The sequence below is a fragment of the Mesocricetus auratus genome, unplaced genomic scaffold, assembly GCF_017639785.1.
Source record: "Mesocricetus auratus isolate SY011 unplaced genomic scaffold, BCM_Maur_2.0 Super-Scaffold_4256, whole genome shotgun sequence".
NCBI classification, from domain to species: Eukaryota; Metazoa; Chordata; class Mammalia; order Rodentia; family Cricetidae; genus Mesocricetus; species Mesocricetus auratus.
In genome coordinates, this window is record NW_024429182.1 from 67,224,985 (window position 1) to 67,250,266 (window position 25,282).

Here is a 25,282-nt window from a genome sequence, read left to right on the forward strand (position 1 = left end):
GGCTGGGGGATATGGCTCAGCAGCTACGAATGCTTGGGCTCACCCTGAGAACCTGAGTTCAGTTCCCAGCACCTGCATGGGTGGTTCCTAACAGCTCCACTGCAAATTCAGGAGATCTAACAGCCTCCCAGGTGCCCTGCACATACGCAGCTTGCATTCATGAAGATATGCCCATATACACCTAATTTTTTTTTAAAAAAAGGACATGATAAAAGGGACTAAATTAATTACCCTCTGTGAAGTGACTTTAGCAGGACCCATGAGAAATGCTATAGACGTGGATGCCTGTAGTCTTGGGAGACTGTGGATCACAGGAAACCTATGGCACTTGCCAGTGGGCCTCACAATGCTGTCATAGGGTGGGCCAGAGGATGCTGGGTAACCCACCACCAGCCACAGTCAGCCTGGGTCAGTTTGCCAGCCATAGGCCCAGGTCAGCACTGGCTCCTCCCAGGTCAGCACCGGCTCCTCCTAGGTCGGCACCGGCTCCTCCCAGGCCAGCACTGGCTCCTCCCAGGTCAGCACTGGCTCCTCCCAGGTCAGCACTGGCTCCTCCCAGGTCAGCACTGGTCTCAATACCCAGCACTTGATTCTGGATTTCCTCTACAGAGATTCCAGGCTGTGAGGCTCTTGTCTCTGCGTGCTGTGGAGAGAAGAGGATAGAGGTTTTCTGTTGTTGCTTTTAAATGTTGAGGTTGAGTTTCAGTTCAGACTCTGAAAAACGAAGGAAACTTTGAAATTTTATACAGGTGGGGTTCATTCCAGAAGCCCCTAGAGACATACCAGGCTTCTGAAAGCTCCTGAGAGCCATTGAACCTTCCTTACTGCTCTGTGATGGGTCAGCCTGGGCACAGACCATGGACACAGCCAGGGGTTGAGTTCCAGCCAAGAGAGGCCCAGAGCATGATGGGAAGGACAGCCACCATGTCCAGACACAGTCATATACTGTTCTGGGTGGGTTACCAAAGCGCAAGGAACCAGGCTCTGGGCTCCTCACTGCACAAGGCTCTTTTGTTGGGCTTAATCTCTGGAGACCAGGGTTGGCCTCAAGGTTCTGTGCAGGCCCCTCCCTGCCAAGCCCACCCCAGTTCTTTCCATCCCCTGGGAAGATCTCAGGTTCTCCTTGGCTTCAATGGTAGAGATCAAATCTTGGCTGGGTCTGTCCCAATTTAAAGAGAGTCTTTATTGTGGACAGCCTGGGTGTGGACACTGTGCAAATTCCAGCATAGCCTCTTTTGTTTTTACCCTTCTTTCTCTGTCTGGTTTCTACTGATGGCTTTAGTCAGCTGAAATATTAATTACATAAAGACGGCTGGGCCGGCAGGCTGGAGAGGTTCTCGTCTGTCTCCTTTAGCAGACCAGGAATAGGACTGGAAAGGGAGATCCTTGCTCTAGGTCACTGACTGCCACAGGGCCTTCTGCGTTTCACCATTGGTCCTCCCTGCTTCACGCTGTCCAATTCTGGACAACTCCCATTTGGGGTTCTGAGTTCTCTGCAAGTGGCAAAACATGTTTAAGACAGATGGATGATATGGAAGCCGGGTAGTGCTTGCACCCTCTCCGAAGAGAAGCAGGGGCAGCGTGAGGACCCCTTGATCTGAGTGTGGGGGCAATAGGGCAGGGCACAGGCTCCTCCCTCCCCCATCGAGTTATTCATCTAAAAGGGACCACAGAACTGTCTTGGGATAGAAAGGTAAAGGGAAGCCAGGTGGTGGTGGTGCATGCCTTTAATCCCAGCACAAGGGAGGCAGAGACAGGTGGATCTCTGTGAGTTCGAGGCCAACTTGGTCTATAAGATCTAGTTCTAGGACAGGCTCCAAAGCTACACAGAGAAATCCTGACTTGAAAAACCAAATAAATAAATAAATAAATAGATAAATAAATAAATGGGAAAGGGCCTGGAGGCTCCTGTGACTGACATGGGTTCAGAGTGGACTCGGATGCCCTGGGGGTTCTGGAGTAGACAGGAACTTATTTTCACTGTGTAAACAAATAAGGGGGTAAAATGAGTTTGGGAAAGCCACAGCTCTGGGCAGCTGAGGGCTGAGTGTTGGGGACCTTGCAGGGGGCAGTGGAAAGAGTGGGCAGAGAGGTGTTGGGGCTTTCTGTGAGCAGCAGAAGTGTTCCAGAGTGGAGAGTAGAGGGTGCTGGAGTTGGATCTAGCTCCCTCAGTGGGGCAGGGGGGGAGGGGCAGAAGAGGGGGGCACTCTACAGTAATCTGCCTCTTACTCCTTCTTTGGACGCACCTCCTGTCCAGTTGGTTTGTTAGAGTGAGTATTGAATGTATAGTGCCAATGGGACTTGGTACTATGAGCCTTGGTCAGCCTGAACCAGCTCCATGGACCAGGCCTCCGTGTGGGAGAATTGCTTCCAGGTGCAGATGGGCAGGAAGCCCTTGCACAGGTGTGAGCCACACAGGCAGCACAGAGCAGCTAAGGTGAATGCGGATTCCAGTCTTGGACTCCTGTTTCCATGGAAACCCGCTCTTGCTGATGCAGCTCTTTTTCTTTCTAGGCTCCTTCAGGGCTGCTGGGTTCAGGTGCCCACTACACCGAAGATCTGCTTGTCCCTTCCTCCAAACTCTGAGAACCAGAACTAGCTTCCAGAGCTATGCAGGGCTGAATGGGAGAAGAATGCAACTTCCTAAGCATGGAATTTTCCAAGTTAGGTAAGACAGGGGCCTGGGCACTTCTGTGTGAACAGGGAACAGACCTACTACCGTGCTGAGGTAGGTTAGTGAGACTGAGGCTTTGGGTAGCTGGTAGGTTCCCAGGGCTTTTCCTGGAGGTTCATTTTAATCTGGGAATTGTAAGCCCAGCATCACTCCACAGACCATACTCACTTCCCTGCACTTTCCTTTGTTTTGACCTGGCCGTGAAGGGGAGATTCCCGTCATCAGTAGGCAGCTGGCTTCTCTTAAATAGCTGTGGTCCATGGTCTGCAGAAAGAGCCCCGAAGTGGCAAGCCTAGGATTCTTCCGTCTCCAAAGCAGAACAGTCCCAGCTTGGACTCCAACTGCAGCCCCTCTCTTCAAGGCCTGTTTCTCTGCCCTAAGTTGCTAAGAGTGGTACCAAGGTTCCAGATGCAAACCCCTGCCAAGGCTTGCTCTCCTCTCTGGCCCCGTGTCCACTCCACTGTCCAGCAGAACTGGCCTCTGGGGATGGGGGAGTGTGTGTGTGTGTTTGCACATGCGTGTGAGCACGCCAGTTCCTGTGAGGGTAGGAGGTAACTGTGTCTCTGAGACTGGGTTTGGGGGGCATGAGATTGTTCTAAACTCAGAAATCCAATGTGTGAGGGGGATGCAGGAGGTTGCCTGAGGGTGGGGGCTGCCTTATCTGCAATTCTTTCTGAAATTAAATAAGAGATCTAGTTTTAGCTCAGCTTCAGGTGACCCACACCAGCTTCTCATCAGCTCCCATCATCCATCAGTCACTGCAGGATGCTGCTTGTGCAGCTTGGAGAGAGGTAGAGCACTGGCTTAGCCTGCACAAGAACCATCACCACACACACACACACATACACACACACACACACACCACCATAGTTTCTTTCCATGTTTACAGTAAATTGTAGACACTCTCCCCCAGCTGGGACGACCTAAGGAACCAAACATCCAGGTGGGCAGGTGCCTAGCACCTCTGGCTGGCACCCTGGTGTTTTGTGATCATCATCCAGCCCTCACTCACCTGGACACCCTGGAAATCATGATCATGGACTGCTGACTCTAAGATTGTTAATTTGACAGTGACCTCTCCTTCTAGGCTACCAATAATCCTGGCTTAGTTGGGACAGAGAGATTCACAGACAGGGAAGCCCTAAGGCCAAACCCAGGGCATCTCTGGGCAGCCCAGTTGGTCACCCTTTTACCCCCTTTCACACTCACTTGAGGTGGACGTTTGAGGAAGGAAGAGCCCCACTTAGAAGGCTCTGTCTGTGCCTGTGTGCTAAGAAAGAGGGCACGAGCACTCTAGAATAGTGACACTGGATGGGAAGGGAGGGTGGCTGGTTGTGATTATTTTAACTTGAAGATCTCTGGGAGCCGGTCCCTGAGGCAGCCAGGGCTGCTGTGACTGAATGATGGGCAGCAGTGGGAAGGGGAGTTTTCAAAAGGAGCAGAATTTCACACTGAATCTTAATCTGTTTCACACAGAGACTCATAAAATCCCGATATAGCCCCAGACTGTCATGTTTATAGACAGCATCAGCCAGTGTGGCAGAGGCAGTGACTTGGAGGGAGACCAGAGTTTGCAGAATAAATGCATCAGGGTAAGGCTTGCAATAAAATAGTAGAGCAGCTCCCCCCAGCCAGGAGAGGCAGAGCGCCTGATGCTCTCACCTGGCTCTCTTACAATGCATGTGGGCTGAGTTACAGGGAAGGCTGCTGCAACGTTGCTCTAGTCCACGTCAGCCCATGCCCTGCACCGGACATGTCCTCTTGTGCAAGATCTAACCCCCCAGGGGGAGCTGACTTCTCCGGTAGGCATAAAGCTGGTGTGTCTATGATAGTGAGTGATGTAGGTGTTAGCTGTCAATTAGCGGGTGTACTTGGGTGGATTCAGAAGTGGCTGGAAGTGGTTGAGTAATAAGTGGAACTCACTTGTTTCTTAAGAGTGAGTTATAGGAGTTCAGGGGATAGAGATGTTCCCAGGGATGCTCTGGAGGCACTCCCCCAAGGGGCTGTAAAGCATTCAGGCATTCCAGGCATGTGCAAAGGCTGAGAGGTGCTTGTGGCGGGGGGGGGTTCATGGAGGCAGAAGGAGAAACATGGAGAGGTGAGCCTGTCATCAACAGGAGGCAATACAGGTCCATGCTGCTGGTCTGCAGCCAGAGGAGAGGAGTACTCCCATCCCAGACTCCCCAGAGCCCCTGGGAGTACATCTAAGTCCTTAACATCCACCACAGAAAATACTTTTTGTTTTGTTTGCCTAGCTTTGGATCTATTCAGTAGATTAGGCTGGCCTTGAACTCACAGAGATCCGTTTGCCCCTGCTTGCATGCCTGGATTAAAGGTGTGCCCCACCACCTGGTTCCTATAGAAAATAATTTTAGGAGGAGTTAAAGTTAAGCTGAGTTTATTGATTAAGCAGAAAGACAGGATACATTTGAAGAAGTCAAGTGCCTGGGTTAGGAGAGCAGTGCATGTCAGGACCTCAGCAGTCTTTCCATACATGGTTTGGGGGCTGTGAAGCTGCTTGGTGTGCAGCTGAGTTTAGATGTTAGCATGTGTTAGTGTGCTCCTGTTCTTACCAGCAGAATTCTGTCCTTGAAGAGGAAACACTGTGGGGTACACTGCACAGCTTTCTGGTGAAGCAGGAGAGCTAGTAGAAAAACAAAACAAGCAAACAAACAAAACCAAAAAACCCATGGTCAGAGGAATCTGTACTCACACATATGTTATAAGGAGGGTGGATTTAAGGATGGCCTGTAGACCATTCTTAGTGATTCCATTTGTGGCAGTTGTTGGAAACGTGATACAGTTCCTTTGTAGGCAGTCCGGTCAGTTACAATGAACACTAGATGTCAGCTGGGGCCTGGGGGTGGTGTCTGGGAATCAAATCAGAAGAGTGAGGGAGATCGTTTACCTTCTCATGGTCTCCTCTATTTCCTAACTGCTATCCTAACTCAAGTCAAACACCCCCTAGCCTTGGTGGGGGCGACGAGAGGAAGAAAACTCAAACCCATACCCAAACTTTATCTCTAAGAGAAATGACTGTCTTGATACCACTTAGGGAGGATGGGCTTGGGTACCAGAGCAAAACCAGCCACTGTCAGCATCAAAGGCTGGAGTGAGACAGGGCTTCACTGTCCAAACAGCAGGGCCTGGGCCTGTAAGTCTTGGTCCTGTTCCTGTGCACTCCCCAACACTGGCTTGCCTATGGGTTAGCATAATGGTTTCCAAGTTTTTTTTTCCAAATTATGTACTTTAGAGAAGCAATTTCCAAACATTGGTCTGTGTGGAAAACTCGAGGAACGAGTCAGGCGTTCCCTGGTCTGAGGTAAAATGTGGAACATAAAGGAAATGTAATGAGTTTTTCATAAGCTGAGTTTATTCAACTTAAAGGGATATATTGACATGGCACTGAGGTGATGTTTTTACTGCCTCGCTGGCTTTCTTTAAAGCAACCCAGGTCCCCAACGTAACTTAAACTTAACATCTCTGCTTCCGGAGAACCTACAGGCCAGAAAACACCATTTGCATCACCATTGAGTTCCCTGACTAGAATACATGTTGGTGACATGGGGGAATGTTGTTGGTAATAACAGGAACTTTTAATCTGAGCAGTTTCACCCTTGGGAAGACAGCAAGAGAGCAAGACTCATGTGGACACAAGGGAAGCAATGTCCCGTCCCTCCTGGAAAGACAGAGAGACCTGGAGGGTGCAGAGCCTTCACTTTTGCCTCCTTGATATTGTTGCATGGAAAACATGCGTTCCTGCAGCGGTGAGGGGAGCAGGCTGGACGGGGCTGTAAGGTCAAATGCAAACACATAGTCCATGTTTCTTTGAGCTGGATCTGGAGTAGGAGATGCATTTTTCTCCTTTGTCCTAAGTATAAATAAGATCAGAAAGTTGTCCATGACGCCGATTGCAGGCCACTCTGACACTTTGCTGTCACACCTCTCAGATTGCTTTCCAGCCGTGCTCTTTCCTCCGAGTCAGAGAGTACAAAGGACAAATCAGCATGCCAGCTCAGAGCTTACAGCCCTGGAGGATGGACAGGTGAGTGGCAGGATGCTCAGGTGGGGCAGGTGTGGTCACCTAGGTGGAGTCTAATGAATTTACCCAAACTCCCATCTAAATCCCATCAGAGAGATGGCAAGGGGATTGAAGAGAGTACACACCATTGGGACAAAAAGCATTCCATTGGAAGGTCGGCTGGGAGCTGGTGTTCATGGGAGCTGTAGATTTCTCAGATGCTGTAACTTAACAGCACAGATGGGCTTATTTATAAACATGAGAAACTTACCTCTCACAGATGTGGAGGTGGGAAGGCCAAGGGTCAAGGCCCCCGATGGATCCAGTGTCCCATGAAACTCTGTCCTTTGTTGCTGCATCACTGGTGACCAGGGAGAGTGCCTGCAAACTCCCCTCCCCGCCAAGGAAACTGATTCCGTTCCTGAAGGTGACACCCTTGTCACCTCCTCTCTTCAGGCTCCACCTCCTAAGACTTTCACACTGGGTGATGGGTTCCAGCTTGTGGATTTGAGGTGGGGAAAAAGTATATATCAAGACCACAGCAATGGGGGTGGTATCACATTGTGGCACGATTAGTGGTCAAGAGGAAGCCATCAGAAAGCTGGGGTGTGAAGTCAGGTCCAGAGCCTGTCAAGAGAACAGCTGGACTCAGGCCACCTTGGTTCTCCTTGAAGAGTGGGTGTCTGCTCCCTACAGTCCTGCAGAAGCCTGGGCTCTGCATCCTGGGGAGACCTGGTGGAGGGATGGCCATTCCCAAGATGCTGCACAGCTGGGAAAGGAGGACTCATAGAAATGTAGTAGCCAGGCAGGGTGGGGCCTCCAGAACATGGAGCCCTTCCAGACAGGCATGTGTGTGTGGGGGTCCCCTCTGTAGAACAGACTAGCCTGAAAGCAAGGCCCCAGTTGCTGGTTGTTCCAATTTCCTTGAGGCAAAGGTCCTGAGAGATTGCTCTGCAGTCCCTGAGTCCTGACAGACACAGTAGACTTTCAGTGTCTCTCCTGATTGAGAGCAACAGCCAAAGCCCATGGGATGTTTGGAGAGTGTGATAGGTGGTTTTAGGCATGCTCCAGTGAGTGGGGGTATAGTGCAGAGAGCAAAGGCAACTAAGGAGCAGCCATAAAGAATTAAGACTGGGTGGTGGTGGTGCATGCCTTTAATCCCAGCACTTGGGAGTCAGATCTCTGAGTTTGAGGCCAACCTAGTCTACAGAGTGAGTTCCAGGATGGCCAGGGCTACATAGAGAGACCCTGTCTCAAAAACAAAAACAAAACAAACAATCAAAAAACAATTAAAGGCATTTGAAACAGCAGTGCCTAACAAAAAGGAACTTAAATATAACAGAGGGGTCTTGGAGATTCAAAATAAGATAGCATTGTTATTTTAAAAAATCTATAGAAGAACCAGAAGAAATTAGAAAGGGGGGGGAGGCAGCCGAATAAAAAAGAGTGGAAAACTAGAAGATTAAGCTAGGAAAGAGAGTGTGATGGCCATGGCCATAGCCTTCAGTACAGGGGAAGGAAATGTGACCCAGCTGTCCCTGGGTTGTAAAGTCTGCATATGTCTTCAGGCCTGGGGTGTCTGCGACAGAAAGCCCTTTCCAACCAATGCTGAGGAATCTGACTATATGGTCAGGAACAAGACTTGTTGCTGGGGACAGTCAGTGGGCACACAGTCCTCTGTGCTCTGGAATACACATTCACCAACTCACACACTCACTTTATAGAGTGTAGTATTTCTAACCTGGCCTGTGAATAACAAGGAGGAGGGGCAGACGGCAAAGGCTAGGTTTAAAAGCAGGAAGTCAAACCTGGGACACATGGCTGTTCCAAAATAGAACTTCTCAAGTTCTTATTATTTTTAAACTCTTTCCCTCTTAACTTTGAAGGGATCTTTTTGTTCTTTTTATGTCTTGAATTTGTTTTTAATGAGCATGTTTTTTTAAACAACAAAAAGCCGTTATTATTCTTCAAACATTTCTTTTTGAGTTTTCTCCTCTCCATCTGGTTTGCTTCATAAAAATGAGAGAGAGAGAGAGAGAGACAGAGAGAGAGAGAGAGAGAGAGAGAGAGAGAGAGAGAGAGAGAGAGAGAGAGAGAGAGAGAGAGGAGGGGATTTATTCAGAGGCTTTCTTACTGTCCCAGGACAGGAGAGCAGCGGGCTCTGGAACTTGGGAGGGTGGATGGGGCCCCCTCCTTCCCTCAGTAGATACTAAATTCCTGGGAAAGAGTTGGGAGGCTGTGCTTGCATGGTGGCTTTCTCTGTGTGGCTGCCTAGTATAAGACCTCCCTTTATCCTGGAAGCCCAGCAGGCTCTTGCAGAATCCCCAGGAGAACCATGGGAGACAGCTGTCAAGCATCCTTCTGAAGGATGTGGCCAGGGCCCGGTCCTTCCCCTCTCAGTTTCTACTTCACTTGACCCTTATTTGAAGACAAGTGTATGGTTTGGAAACTCAAATTGCCCTAAATCAGCAGGTGCCAGCTGCCTCCCTTTTCTCCTATCTCTCCTTGTGTCCCTTCAGTTGAGAGAATTTGAAGGTGAGCATGGGGAAGGGGACATAGGGGGAAGCAGTGTTCACTCACTCATTCATTCACCCTGTACTGAGTGACCTTTACATCTAACCTCGTGCAGCCCCTGAGACATAGATCTGGATGAAACACTCTAAGGCCAGTGTCATCTCCTCTTGGTGTGAGCATCTTGTCCTTAAGTGAGTGAGATGGTGGCCCCAGGATGGGATGAGGATCACCTTCTGGGGAGGTGGCTTCCTCCACGGGACTCAGGGATGATGGCAGCATGTTCTCCAGAAAAACTTCATCTCCTGTGATGACTTTCAACAGTCCTGCGTTTCTCTACCTCTGGGCCATGCTGATTGGTCCAGAGCTGACTGACTGGAGATAGTCAGAGTGAGATGTTACCAGAAAGCTTGGTTCAGCTCCTTGAATGATATCTTGTAAGCTTGGGCAAACCAAGTACCATCTACGTCTCATCTGAGAAATGAGTCCACGTCACCCAACTCATGGCCATGGCACAGTGAGCTGTGATGATACTGTGAGAGATACTCATCACTGTGCCTAATCTTGGTGAATAGTGCCACAGATACATGGGGAGGGGAATGAAAGGCTTCTTGGGTACCTTGTTCCTGATTTAGGTCCTTCTAGAGGTCTAATTTTTCCTCCTGCCCTTGACATTCATAATTCAAGCTGTGTAAATCCTGCTGTCTGCTATCTTGGTGGTGGTGGTAGGTTCTGTTACTTGCAAAACATTCCTTTATGTTTGACTGATCCAAATAGGGACAGGGCTGTATGAGGACAGGAGGATGACTTCTAGGACCTCTGGGCAAAGAAGGACATGTTTGGGCATGTGCCATTTAAGATGGCAAGGGCTGGGTAGGGGGACCTTCGCCTAGGCTGGGGGACCAGTTGACAAAGCAAGGCACCATGAGAGCAGCTATTGTACTGTTGATGCCAATTAAGAAATAGTTGTTACCTCCTTCCTGAGTCCAGGGACAAGACACAGCAGGTAAAGATACTCACTTTGTGACCTTGATCACTGGACTTTGGTTCCTGGAACCCACATATAGGTGGAAGGGATAGTACTAACCACAAAACTAAACTGTCTTCTGTTCACACGTGGGCTGTGGAATGCATGTACACATACAACCCATAATAATAATGAATAAAATCACATTTGAAAGAGGAAATTGGGGCTAGAGAGGTGACACCACTTTAATGGCAGAAACCTGAGCATTTCTAATGACCCAATCCTTGCATTTAATCAATGTATTCATCTGTTGTTATACCCTTCAATTATCAACCCCACTGCAATTGGTGGGAAGACCCACTGGGTTCATGGGGAAGGGGGTGGGGACGAGAGGATTAGGTGACAATAAGAGCTGCTGGAACCCTAACTCCATGTAGAAAGCTTGGGAACTAACCACCACCCAACAACTTTTGTACATAGCAGACCACCACGTCACCTGGCTGCTCTGAGGGGCTTGTGATAATCTTGGCCAGAGCCCTGCCAACCAGATTGGGCTCTGTCTGCCTGCTCACTGGCTGTCTCAGGGTTCCTCATACTCAACACAATGCCGTGTTGTTGTCTGGTTCTCATTTAAGCCTGAAACAGCCCAGGATCCAGAAACCCAATATAGATCAAAAAGGTTTTAATTTAGCAATTTCATATATAAAAAAAGAGTCTGGCTTCGTCCCTGCTTTTTTTGTACTGCTGCCCTTCCCAGTCACCCTGCATTTTTATTGCAGGCCTCTTGATCTGGACTCTCAAGTTAGGGTTTGCTGTGTTTTCAGAGGGTCAAGTTCTTCCCTGCATTCAGGGAGAATGCAGGAATCTGACCTTTCCTATTGGAGACACATATTTAAAAGGTTACATTTACTTATGTTTCTCCACCCCCACATACATGGAGGTTAAAGGTCAGCTTGCTGGAGTAGGTTCTCTCTTTCCACCATGTGGGTCCTGGGTATTGAACCCACGATGACAGAGGTGGTGGCAGGCACCTTTAGCTACTGAGCTAAAGTGTCATCAGCCCAGAAGACCCATATTGACAGCTGTTACCATCTTAGTGACCTGATCCAATGACTACACATTTCCATTATGACTGCATGGTGGTTATCTCTTGTGGATGGATAAGGGCTTGTGTGTGGGGTTCCCTGTTAGGGCTCCAGGCCAGGAGCCCTGGGTCCCAGTAAGTCAGGAGTTAGGTCCCTAAGACAGTCAGGGTTAATCAGGAGGTAGTCTTACACAAGTCACGACTTCCCTGATTAGACGAGTCATTAATGACCACCTCTCAATTGTGCCAAGGACATTCATAGACCATGGGGACTCCACTGGATCAGCCCAAGATGTGCTCAGAAAGGAGCAAACCCAATAGAGATGGCCTCTGTCGCTATCTAGTTTCCACAGAGGGTAACTGGGCCAGACAACGTTTTGGGGTGCCTCTCTTGAGGCCCTTCACTCTCAGGTGTTATTTCTCACTTTCTCGTCATAGTTCTTTCTTCTCACTCCTTAACCACATTTCTTATTCTTCTCGAGCCGGAGACAGTGAAAGCCACTGGCTTGGGGTAGCTTTAGTGAAATCAGTCATCTGACACCTTTGTCTCCCAAGTTCTCTAAGAGCTGACTCTGTCACTGAGAAAGCCCACATTGTAGAGTCAGGATAGGACTAAGTTCTCTTTGCCTCCTTTAACCCAGTGACATTCTTCTAAGTTGTGATTGTCTGGCAGGGTCACCCCTCAGGGCTGTGCATTACACTGTGATCACTCTTGTTAACCCTTGCCTCCCCAGGCTACTTGAATGGTGAGTGCAGCTCACCAGCCAGCAATGAAAGTAGCTCTCAACCTTAAGTGGATAAGAGATAGTTCATTCTTGAGTCAATAGGAGTGACCATGGCCCAAGAACTTAGGTTCAGGTTGTCCCAAATGACATGTTCCAATGTGGAAACAGTTTCATGAGATTTTTATATTTGTAGAAGAAAAGGCAATTCTAAATCAAGTTATTTTTTAAAAATACATTGGCGGGAATGTTATGTAGGTGGGAAAATCTGCTATGGGTTTCAAATGTCATTATTAGCTTTGGGGTTTGTGGCAAGCTAATTTTATATATTCTAAAAGGCTTTACCTGATAGTCAAATGATTTCAGGTTACACACAGAGATGAGCAATGAATCAAGGGAAATGAAGATCATCCAAAATAATTTTGGCATTGGATCTGCAGCATTTCAACTCTCCACAACCACAGCTTTCTAATCAGCCAACTGGACTTGTAGAATCTTTAACATAGATACGTGTGGGGGTATGTGTTGTGTTTGTGAGTGTGTGTGTGTGTGTGATGGATGGATAGTTAGGTAGATGGATAGACAGAGGGAGGGAGGCAGAGAGAGGAGAGAGAGAGAGAGAGAGAGAGAGAGAGAGAGAGAGAGAGAGAGAGAGAGAGAGAGAGAGAGAGTTCAGTTCACATGGGCCAGGGGTATGCAGGGAATGGTACCCAGAGAAGGCATGGCTAGAGATGAGAGGGCTGAGCATTGGGTTGGATGCTCAGTGAACATTCTCAACAATAATCCACCACCATTCTACCCATGCAGACCCTGGCTCTGAGATCTGCCCTTCTGTCTCAGGCCTCTACTCCCAGCCTCAGTTTCCCTCTAGCTGAATTTGTAGACCCCTTTCTGGCCTCAACTTCTCTCCTTCTCACACCATCCTGGGTGAGCTCACAGGGCTGTCATGACACAGGACCATCAGCTCTTTGATGATCACATTGGCGGCAGCAGCATGGGCTCAGCAGGCCTGGAGGGATGTGGAGGACTGGTGTAGGGTGAGACAGATGTTAGCAGGACTCTGGGCTGAACTGACCTCTGAAAGAGGTACCTTTGGCTGAGGAGGGAGGCGGGCGGAGTCACAGGGAGGAAGACCACCTTCACAGGCGTGGATAGAAAAGTCTATGTGGCTGGACAGAAAGCATCTGTCCAGGTGGCAACTGGTGGTGGAGGGGAGCATGGTTTGTACAGCCCACTCTCTTCCCTGAGAATGTATGCACAGTGGCTGATGGTGGAGAGACATTTTCTTCAGAGGGAAAGGCCCTGGTAGAGTTCCCATGGCTCTGTGAATAACGCCTCACCCATGCTTCTGTAAGCAACCTACTGAAACCCATTGGGTCATATACAAGACTTGAAAGTAGAAGGAAGGGAATCAGTGGAGCGGGAGGCAGACAGGAGAGGATAAAGGGGGTGAGTGTGATCAAAATATTATATACATATATGAAGATGTCATAATGAAACCCATCACTGTTGTAATTAATATGTTAATAAAACATTTAAAGAGATGGTTTCAGGCATGGCCAGAGATATTGGGAGTCAGAGAGGTTGGTTTTTCCCCATCTTTTCTTCAGGGCTGTGGGACAGATGTGCGGTACAGATGCATGATACCGTTCAAGGAGTGCTGCTAAACCTGTGTGGACACAGCCTGAATTGCCCGGCAAGATGATCACACTCCATATAGAAAATGAGCCTTACCCGGAGAGCAGTGAGTATTTTCCCGGGATTTTTAGTTAAGTAAGGATGCCAAGGTTATAATAATGGTGGATTTAAAAGGTCAAGCTGTGGAGAAAGGGTCAGAGGAGGGAGGAGCAGGGGCAGGCTTGGAGGACCCCTGGGAATCCAGGGGAGGCATGGTCAGGGCTTCTCTGGGTCAGTGTGGGGGCCGTGGGAGGGGAGACATGTTGATGTGGTCAGGACACACTCTGCAGTGCTTGGAGTCTGACAGGGGTGGGCCAGCAATGGCCAGAAGAAAGTGTCAGCATAAGCGCTTCCTGTGAAGAACAGGCTCTGAAGCCAGCTTCCCTCTGCTGTTGCCTACGCCACAGACTTTCTAGGGTTTTCTTCCTCCACGGTTTGAGTGATGCTTGAAAAATAATTTTCCTTGCCGCTGATAACAGCGAGGTAATTCCTCGTTTCTGTATCTCATCCATGCTGGCCTTCAATACCTAAAGAATTGTGCTTGACTCTCACCACCCACACACCAACGCAGTTCCGGAGAAGCAGAAAACATGGATGCAGGAGATGGAAAAGGGTTTGTGTCACTGGAGTCTGTACTGGCCTGTCCTTGGGGTTCCGACAGGATACACCCTCAGCTGCAGCCACTAAGAGCACCACCTGTGCACATTCACTGTGTTCCCTTTTAAAAGGGCCCTGCATACTTCTCATCCCTCTCCCTCTTTCGTTCTCTCCCCTCCTCTGTTCTCCTCTTTCCTCTCTCTCTCTTCCTCTCTCCTTTCTTCTCTCTCCTGATGCTCCTGTCTCCCCCAACCTCTTCCCCCTTTTTATGATCCCCTTCCTTAATAAAAATACCTCTGCTTGAATCCTGTCTCATGGCATCTTTCTCTCACACGCTGCTTTTCTTAAATTACAACAAGAGTACCTCAGGCCAGGTTTGCCTGCAGTCCTCAGCTCATACATGGGCTAAGCAAGGCCAGGTAGTCTTGACTCTGCAAGGCAGTGTCAGCAGTTTGGTAGTTTACCTCCTGAGTGCCCTGCCCCCCTTTTCCTGAGCACAGGATCAGAAACACACACACACACACACACACACACACACACACACACACACACACACACTTGTGTTCTACACAATGATGTCATAACTTAATTGAATAACAATAAATTCACAAAATATTATTGACTGCCATTTACAAAGCAGTCCTGATTTCCCTTGATAGCTGGCTGCAGGCAAAAGAAGGCTCTTTGGTTTCAATCTTAACTACTAACATTAACTCTCAGATGATACATTCCCCTTAATATCTATTAGTATGTATATATGTGAGTTACATAATGGCTTTTGTAGTGTTAAAGAGACCACAGCAGAGTTCAAGGGATTTAAAGTGGCCTTACTAGGGGTATAGACAGGGAGTTGATATAGATGCCAAGAGAGCCATTGCTGGTAGTTAGGTTAAGATATCAAATGGCTTCCATGGACCACAGGATAGGAGTTAATGCAGGTATAACCCAGGTGCTTAGATGCAAGGACACTATTGGTTTGTGAGCTGCAATTATTAGACCACTGAAAATGCATAAGCCATAGTTCTTGAAAGGGACTTCCTTAGGAGCCTGAAGTCAACACTCCTGTGTTTTCGGGTCTCCTAAGGCAGGGTATGGTGGGCTCTTCTGATCTATCACTGTAGAGGCATCATCACAGTTCTAAACCCACAAGCATGGATCTCAGGAAGAAAAGACTGCCTCTTCTTGGATTTTTGGAGTAGTTATCAAAGGGAGAAAGCAGTCTTTGTAGGAGAAGGAAAGCGTTGCATTCCTGGCCTTGCTGAGGGCTGATGCTGCATTAGAGGTTGAGGGTGAGGAGGCATAGCATAGCCTGGGGAGTTTCTTAAGGACACATGGAACTCCCTTTGATTCTAGGCAATGTTTTTCACTTAGCACATAAATCATTTGGCAGGAACACAGAGGCAAGCCTTCAGAGAAAGATTCCCATTGCTTGGAATAAGCTGTGGCTAGCTGGTTTCTTTGGGACAGCCAGAGCCCTTGGTCCTGCTCTGTGAAGACCAGGCTCTGTTCCAGAATGCCTGCGAACATCTTTTTAATTTACATTTTTGTGATAGTGCTGGGATCAAACCTAGGACTCTGTATGTCCTGGGTTAGTGTCCTTCCACAGAACCCAGCTGAGCATCTCAGGAGAGGAGGGCAGGCAGTGCCTCTCCTCTCGGGGAACAGAAGGTTAGGCATACAGCTGGGATTCTGCATGTTGTCCAGAGGGCAGTGAGGTTTAAAGGAAATTCCACAGATGATTCTAAGGAGCCACCCTCAGCCTTACCCTGCCCCATCTGGAAATTCCATCCCAGGATAAAGCATCCACGTGGGAGCTAGGAGGAGAGGGCACTTTGCTGATGTCTAGCTACTCCTTGGGGGCAGGGCACAGTCCACTTTCTCAGTTCCTGACAATGGCAAGGATGGCTGCTAGGATCCCATACCTGCTTAAGACCCACAGAGAAGCAAGTATGTGTCTGCCCTGGAAGTAGTGTTGGAATCTTCAGCTAATGGAGGCTAGCCAAATCCTGTACAAATCTCTCTTTGAGAGCCTACAGAAGACCTTTCCTGCTCTGCCAGAGGAGCAGATGTGCACCTGTTTGCAGGTAGCATCATCCACTATGCACCAGGTGTAGCTTTTAGTGTGCTCCCAATGTTCCCAGGGTCCCACCAACTCAGCAGGCACACAGAATTGTTCTCCTTTGGGGGACTGTGTTGGTTATGGTTTACAAATGCTGCAATAAAATATCATGACCAAAAGCAACTTGGAGAGGAAAAGGTTTATTCAGCTTACATTTCCATATCACTGTTCAGCATCAAAGGAAGTCAGGACAGGAACTCAAGCAGGCTGGAAACCTGGAGGCAGGAGCTGATGCCCACGGAGGGGAGCTGCTTATTGGCTTGTTCCTCTTGGCTTGCTCAGCATGTTTTCTTATGGAACCAGGGCCACCAGCTGGAAGGTAGTCCCACCTACAATGGTTTGGGCTGTTCCATATCAATGGGTAATTAAGAAGATGCTGTAAAGACTTGTCTACAGCCAGATCTTATGGAGACATTTTCTCAGTTTGAGGTTCCCTCTTCTTAGATTCCTCCAGCTTGTGTCAAGTTGACATAAAACTGTCTAGCACAGGGCCTGAGTGAACTGAGTTAAGATGCTCCTGTCCTGTGGCACTACTGAAAGAGCTGGGGGTAGATGCTTACAGCCCTGGCATAACCCTATAGAGTCTATGACATTTCAACTCTGCAAAGATCCAGTCTTTGCAAAGCAGCAGCCACTGTTTTGGGCAGGAAAGACCTCCCCCACCTAAACTCTGGAGACAAACATGTCTTTTCCTAGAACCTATTGCATATATCTTTTTCTCCTGGGCAGGGGCTGCTCTGCCTCCATCTGGGAAGTGGACTGGAGGGTCCCATTCCTGCAGGCAACCGTGCTGTACTTCTCCATTGTAGGTGGAGTCCTCGGCAAAGCATCTTGCTTCAGCCTCAGCCATGGCTCTCTGCCCAGCAAGACTGTCAGCAATGTCCCAGCACCCTGGCCTTAGCCAGTTGGCATGCTGGAGTCCAACTGTACTTACAGTGGGGATATTTTTTATGACCCTGATTGTTCCCTTTTAGATCCAGACTCATTGCTCTGCGCATCAGCAGTTGAAATGCAGCCCTCATTTGGGCCTTCAAGTGACCATCAAGATCTCTTTCTGGTCCCTCATGTCCCAGGAAGCAGGCAAATCCCTTCTGAGATGTTATTTGAGGCTCCAGATATTCTACTGAGCCAATAGTGCTGGGCCAGTGCTGTTTACCGCATACTGCAATTTCTCAAGAATGGAAACGTGTGTCCAAGTGTGCTAATCCAAAATCTTTATTAGAAGATGGCACTGTGAAAGTAAAACCATGAAGACAGACACAGGCCTCTAATCCCAGCACTCGGGAGGCAGAGACAGGCGAATCTCTGTTTGAAGCCAGTCTGGTCTACAAAGCTACACAGAGAAATCCTGTCTTGAGAAAAAAAAGTAAAACCATTACTGTCATAAACACATATCAGATTTCTTTAATTCACCACTTATTGAAAAACAGGTTATTCTAACAACATATACATTTGAGATGCAGAAGTGAGTTAGATACAGATGCAGACAAGAAGGGGTCCCAAAATGAACTTAGAAGCAGAGAGGAAGATAGTTAATCTCTGGTTTATTTGACCATCTTTGGGCAGGACTCATTTGCAAGAATAACTTTTCACAATTTTAGAACCACAGACAATGAAAGGATCAAGCTCATACAGATTGGCTAAGTTAGCAGGGTTATACTGGCCAGGATGACAGGGGGTTTCTGTTAATTTTCTGTTTTTTTCCCCACATTTTTCACCTGACATTCTCAGTGACGCAGGCATGCTTGCACAGGTATAAGCGTCTGTCGGGCTGTGTTTGATGCTTTCATCCTGAGGTGAGGCTCTGGGCAAGCGGGTGGCTGAGCCCAGGCAAAGGGGGAAACTAGGCTTCTGGTTCAGACTCTGGTTTTAAGGTCATTCCCGAGTTCCTCAGAGGAGGAGGTGGGGAGGGGGCAGTTGTGGGCTCTGCAGAGAAGCAGTCTGCCTCAGGTACAACTGTCTTACCCCTGATCTTGAGACTTTTGCACATTTGTACCCCATACGCTCACGGAGAGTCAGACGTATGGCAGTCCTTCTAAACGACTCATGGGTGTAGGGCAGATTGTGTACCCCCAAAGATAAGGTGATCCCGACACCAAGCACCTCAGAGTATGGCCCTATGTGAAATAGGGTGAATGTAGATGTGATTAATCAAAAGAGGCAGCTATAGGAGAAAAGGGCATGTGACAACAGAATAGGGATTGAGGGCTGCAGCTGCCGGGGCACAGCCTGGTAGCTGGCTGACAAGGCACCAGGCTGGAAGAGGCTCGTAGGGAGCCTCCCCCAGAGCCTTTGCAGAAAGGAACACAGCCCTGATGATACCTTGGTTTTGAGCTTCTAGCCCTCAGAACAGTGAGATAATAAATTTTAGTTATTTGTTTTAGCCATATAGTTGTTGATACTTTGCCACAGAGACCCAAAGAAACTACTACAGTTACCATGGACACCATGGTTATTCTGGGAAGATGTCCTGTGGCTCTGAGAACCTCCATGTTGTTAGGATGGAATCCTAGCTTAATCTGGCTTCTTGGTGGCATGCACCATTTTTACCCTTCAAAAGTTGATTGTGGCTTTACACGCTAGAAATTGAAAGGGAAAAGCTATTGGCGTATATGATGGACACTGAGGTGTTCCCTCAGAGCTTGGGAATGAGGGACAGGACAACTCACTAAAAACTGTGGTCAAACCAGCACAGAGTGTGGATGGGAAAGTGATGGATAATTCTGGCTTGAACAAAGCCTATCCAGGCCAATTTCCTCAGTAGATACCAGAATATCATTGACAGAAAGACAGAGATTCAGCAGACATAAGATAGTTGAAGAAGGTCCATGGAAATGTGTAGGACAGCATATCTCAGGGCAGATGGGACATTGGGCTGCAGACTCAGTGTCCTGTCTATGTAGAAGGTGGAGCTTGGCCTCCCAGAGCAAGCTGGGGGCAGATAGCATGGGAGGATTTTGGATCCACGCTGGAGTCATAATGGCCAGGCTGTGTGATAGATTCTGAGGTTGCTGCTAAGGTGTCCCAGTGACTAGGTAGTGCCACCAGAATCTCATCCTGAGTCCATGAGCTTTGTGCCTACAGATATAATCCCATCAGCCAGTCTTGCCAATGTGTAAGAAAAGAGAATGCCAATCCCTTGCCCCTGGTCTCTTAAGGCTCTTGTAGTTCATGAGCTACTGACTCCTAGATATGGGCCAGCTTCCTAGGTGGCCCTGAATAGGCACACTTGGAGCATCAAGGCTTGGGAATGGAAATTCACTGAGCATCTTACTGCATTGGACTTGTGTGTCTACCTGCGTCTTATCTCTGTGTTGAGTCACTTACATGTCTGCCTGTCTGTACATGATGAAGTCCTAGCCAGGCTGATTCTTCTGTGACAGAGCCTGTCCCACCCTTATTTCTGATCCAGGTGCCATATTGCACACATTGCATGCTGAGTCTCATCTTCTAGCAACCCTGGATATTGACATGTGTGCCTTTTTCACCCCCTTCATTGGTACGCATGCCTTTCCCATCCCTTCAAGGTTTGAAGATGATGACACTGAGGTTGAGACAGCTCTATACTGGTACAGGGTCACCATTTAAAAGTAAGTTGCAGGGATGCAATTGAAACCCAGGTCTGTATGACTCTGAAGCTTGGCTCATTTGTATCACTTTGCTGAAAACATACACTGTTACCTAGAAGACTGAAACCCACCAGGGACCCTAGAGAAGAGCCTTTGTATCAATATGCCTGTTGTCTGCTGGGCGGTGTCCTAGGTTGGTTTTTTGGTTTTGCTTAAATATGCTAAATGTGTTTCCAACCTTCTCTAAGCAGACCCAGGTAGGAAACATCACCATGGCAACCCTTGCTACAGCTTCAGAAAAAAAATGATATTTTGGATCCCAACACTTAGTGCTCTGTGGGTATGAGGGACAGGTTTAATTGGCACTGTTCCTAGTTGGCTCAGTGGATACCCTTCTTAGCTTTGTATTCCTGACCCAGTATCCAGGATACTGAGAAACATGATGTGTTTGCTGCTGAAGCAGAGGCTGTGCCCTTGGCATGGACTCCTTTGTCTGATGGGGGTTGGGGCTGCCATGCCCTGAAGGCTGACAGGGCTACAAGAATACCTGGGCTAAGGTCCACCTGTGTCCTTGGATTACCTGTGTCCCTCAGGGAAGGTCACTGGACTTCAGGTCACTTGCATCCTCAGATGAGGCCTGCCTATTGCTGTCATCACTCATTCCACAAGCCTCCAGGAAACCAGAGAATATAGAGGTAGCTTCAGGTTTCTGGATGGCCACACCTACCCCTGTCTTTACTTGCTGAAGGTATCACTGGTGTACACGTTCCTCCTCAGACTTCCTCACAGATTCAGGTGGTCCCATGATGCACTGACCAACTAGAAGGAAGGATATCTTGAGAAGATTTCTGAGGAAGTTGTCCCTTTCCTTCATGCAGGAAGATCTCTTTTGTGCCCTGCCATCCATGTATTCCCTGGGGCATCTTCTGACAGAAAACATAGATGATGCTGACATAGGCTGATTTGGAAGGTCTGCCCAAGCTTCAGGGCTTGTGCCCTACTGCATCCCATGCTGTGTGACATAGGGGTCCCCTGGAGCCTTCTGCTGCTCGGGGCCCTGGTTGCCCAGGGTGTGGTACCCGGCAATGACTTGGTTCACCTGGAAACCGTTGAGAACTGCAGACTCAGCCCTCTGACCTGCGGGCACACTCATCTTAGCAAGGCCCTTGGGCGATGGGCGGGAAAGAAGTGCTGACTGTTGAAAGAGAGGAAAAGCAGAGGCAGAGAGGAAAAAAGGAGGGAGGAAGATGGAGACAGAGCACAGAAGTAGAGAGATCAGAGAGAAAGACAGAGACAGATGTAGACACGGGGAGACAGAGGCACAGGGACTTATGAGATATAGACACAGAGGCATAGGCATGGAGAAACAGTGAAATAGAGAGAAAGAAAAAGTCAGCTACATGGATTTCCCTGGGAAGGTGAAATAGATCTCTTGGGTAAACTGGGAGTGGGGGGCCAGCTCTAGGACTCCTGCTGAAGAGAGAGAGGAAGGACTGTATGAGCCAGGTGAGTCAAGGTCATGATAGGGGAACCTGCAGAGACAGCTGACTTGAGCTCCTGGGAGCCCATGGACTCTGGACTGACATTGAGGGAGCCTGCGTGTGACCCACCTAGGCCCTCTGCATGGGTGTGACAGTTTGTAGTTTGGTCTGTTTGTGGGGCTCCTAGCAGTGGAATCAGGACCTGTCCCTGGCACTTGAGCTGGCTTTTGGGAAGATATCCCCCATGCTGGGTTGCCTCACCCAGCCTTGGTGCAGGAGGGGGAGCTTGGTCCTGCCTCAACTTGATGTGCCAGCTTTGTGGACTCCCATAGGAGGTCTTACCCTTTCTGAACTGAGTGAGCTGGAGGAGGGGAGGATGAGGGGTAGCATATAGAAGCTGGAGGAAGGGAACGGGAGGAGAGGAGGGAGGAGAAACTGTGGCAGGTATGTAAAACAAATGAGAAAATTTAATTAAAAAATAAAAAATAAGGCCTTACCACAAGTAAAATTAATATTTTTAAAGAAGATTCAAAAAAGAAAGAAAAAGTCAGAGGCAGACATACACACAGAGACAGAGAGAGGGGGAGAAGGTGGGGTGAGGTGGGGGAGGCCAGCTTCAGGCTAGAGGCTGACATCCTAGCAGGTCCCCACTAAGTCTGCAGGGTGTAGGACACACAGACATCAGGGGCCTGGCTCCATGGATGGGTCTTTCCTTGTCTTTTTCTAACACCAGCCTTGATATTTAGGAAGATCAAAAATTGTCTTTGAAAAAGAGAACCTGGGCCTAGAGCGATTTCTTTTGGAAATCCTGTTTCCTTCCCAGGTCAGCAGTCAGGATGATAGGAGGGTACAGTCCTAGTTCCAGCTCCGGGGAGTCCCCAAGAGGCAGCTGAAAAGGAATTCCATCTCAGACAAGGAGACTCAGTTCCTGAAGCTAGGTCAAGGTTCCAATTGTGTGGGAAAGAGTGTCTCTCCATAACCCTGGCATTTTAAGTTTTAATGGTTTTCCTACTATATACATCAAAGTAGTTTTGGGGTTGGGAACTTCAGAATTGCAGTACACTAAGAAGGTTCCTCAACTCGGTTGTAGGAGGGTACCTGGCTGACACAGAAAGTCCACCCCTCCCCCTAATCTGGAAACCAACCAAACTTCAAGGGGGCTAATGACTTTCTGGAGGTCTTTAAACTGCTAGGTAGTGGCATCAGTACTAAAACTAAGGTCTACGTCCATTTCTGTCACGTCTGCAGCGTGGCCTGTGTCCGAGAACGTGTGGAGGGTATCGGGGATTGACAACACAGAGACTCGTTCAACGATATAAAGAGAACTCTAAACAGGCTCCAAAAAGGTTCAAGAAAAACTTCCTAAGAAAAGCTCCCACCAGAGAAACTTCTGCTCTTTCCTCTCCCCTGGCTGGTTCTGCTCTGACACCAGAGGTGGATGTGTGTGGGTTTTTGAAGGTGCGGTTAGTCTTTGGACAAGGTGGAGGTCAGGGCGGTTTCCGTGGGAAGGCCTTTCCCAGGAACTTATTGTATCATTTTTAGTAAACATGTTTTTACTAAACATTGTCTTACAGCTGCCTACTCCCAGGCAGAAGGGGAAGTGGCCAGGAACTTATTGTATCATTTTTAGTAAACATGTTTTTACTAAACATTGTCTTACAGCTGCCTACTCCCAGGCAGAAGGGGAAGTGGGTCTCTGCTCAAGGTCTGGTGTTCCCACAATTCACCCCTTTTTATTTTCAAATGAGGCACTCCTGGCTTAGGTCAAGTAGGGTCACCCTCCCTTTCCCGTCTTTGGGGGACCTTGAACCCCTGTTTTAGGTGGGAGGAGTCTTCCCCACAGGTTGCCCGTCATCGGAGATACCCCAACCTTAAATCATCTGTAACCAACCTTCATGGCTATCGGGATTGCCATGGGCTAAGCTAAGCAATACTTGGTTACGGATCTCTTGTCTCTGGAACAAGGCACGTTTGAGCTCGGCATAAAGCCAGAATGCCTACCGCCACTGCCACCATTTCCAGGACCTCCATTGACATAGCGCCTCTCCATCACCATACCCATCACCAGATCTGGGCCATAACATTCTACCAGCCTTCGTCTGTTACAAGGGTAACCTGCATGTGATTTACATTTACAATTTGATAAAGTTTACAATCGTTCCAAGATCTGCTCAGGAAAGCATTTAGAAAGTGCACTTGCACAGATACATTAGGTACAATCATTGATGTTACACATGTAGCATTACGAAAAATATGAACAATAGTTGTCGCATTAGGACAAGTTGCATTTCTCCAGAAAAATACACTGGCCTAGTCATGATTCCAGAAACAGGAACCATCAAGTCTGATATTTCAAGTGACCATGTCCTGTTCAAATACTGAAAAGAGGCTTTTGCCACTCATAGTCCATATCAATGTCCAAATATTTTAAATGGGTCCTTTTTTCCCCTAAAGGGAAAACTGGCAAAATGAATTCTGTTGTTTCAAGGTGTGTCAAGGGCAGACAGTTAGTCTTTCCAGTTCTCTGTTGGCTTCGGGATGAAAACTCATGGGTCCGGAAGGTTAATGCAGCAGGTCTGTTGAGAAACTGGAAATCTCGAACCGACTGTTTTCTTTCTTTCTTGGGCTCTAGATTCGATGACATCAAGGGTCAGGAACACTGATTTAGGAGATCTCACTCAAACTGGCTTAGGTAGGCTCCCATGGTCTCAGGTCCAGTTTTTCTCTGCTCCATGCATCTCACTAATTGGTCTGACAGCTGCCGAAGCTTTATTCTTTTCCTACAAGAAAACACAAACATGCCCTCGACCCCAAATTAGGGTCTTCTCCACTGTCTAGTGTATGGATGTCTCCATTTGACCTGAGCAATGGTTGCTCAAGTTCCATCATGCCAGAATCTGTCTGAAGCTCACTGGCATTCACATTATAAAATTTTTAAATGAGGAGTGTATTATTTGATGAGTCATGTGGGGACTGGGAACATTATTCCCCCTTTTTTATTTTCTAAAAAAAAGGTTTTTTTGAACTGTTGAAGCTGGACCATAACAGTAGAAGGATTTGTCTACCCTCCTTGGTTGACTATCTAGGTAAATTGGGATTACTACTTAGATTATTTGTAGATGCCCATTAAAAAGGACATATCCATTAAATATTTCCCAAAAACTTCTGAAAATCACTCAAAGATTGTAAACTATACTGTGTCCAAATAAGTTTTTAAAATTATTTGAAGTCTGTGAGCAGTCTTTCCCAATCTAACCTGTAGAGCTCTCACTAGCTGACAAGGCCTCATTTGCATCTTTATTTTTTGTGTTAAAACATTAACAGACTGGCTGGATGTTCCTTTTGGCTATATTTAAAGCAATCTAGGTAGCTTCTTAACTATTTTTGAAGGGATTTAAGTATCCTTTTAATCATATAAGCAGTTCACACTCACGCATTCACAATCACATTTCATACATACCGGTGTGGCCACACCATACATTCAGAACATACATGCATCTTTCAGTCATCCTTTTTCCCTAGGTCATGATTAGTCTGTTGCAATGAAGCTTCCTTAATTGAAATCTATGTAAAAGAACAACTCCAGCCAATCCTTGAACTAAAAAGGTTAAAAAGTCCTATATGTTTTTATCATTCCTCCATTTGAGCTACAGTCATGGGGTACAGCCGTACCTACTCCTTGTAACTCTGTAGATGCAAGGTAGAGAGGCCAGGCTTTTGGCCAAAAGTTTTTAGAGATGACTCACAAAATAGAACTTAAATGTAAACAAAATTTTCCATTCCATATACCTTTGTCTTTGTCTTTTTCTTTAATTAATACCAGTACCAATTTTTTTTTGAGTCAGGGTTTCTCTGTATTG

General features: G+C 47.7%; 1 long non-coding RNA gene across 2 annotated transcripts; it reads left to right on the forward strand.

The window, feature by feature from the left end:
- The first annotated feature begins 2,518 nt into the window (after positions 1–2,518).
- LOC110341791 lies at positions 2,519–14,369 on the forward strand. 2 transcript variants are annotated; one of them, XR_002383793.2, is made up of 4 exons: positions 2,519–2,668; positions 6,625–6,719; positions 13,590–13,723; positions 14,064–14,369. It is a non-coding gene; the product is annotated as an uncharacterized LOC110341791 (long non-coding RNA). The 2 variants fall into 2 exon arrangements; XR_002383799.2 differs by having other exon boundaries at positions 14,190–14,369.
- The last annotated feature ends 10,913 nt before the right edge of the window (positions 14,370–25,282 follow it).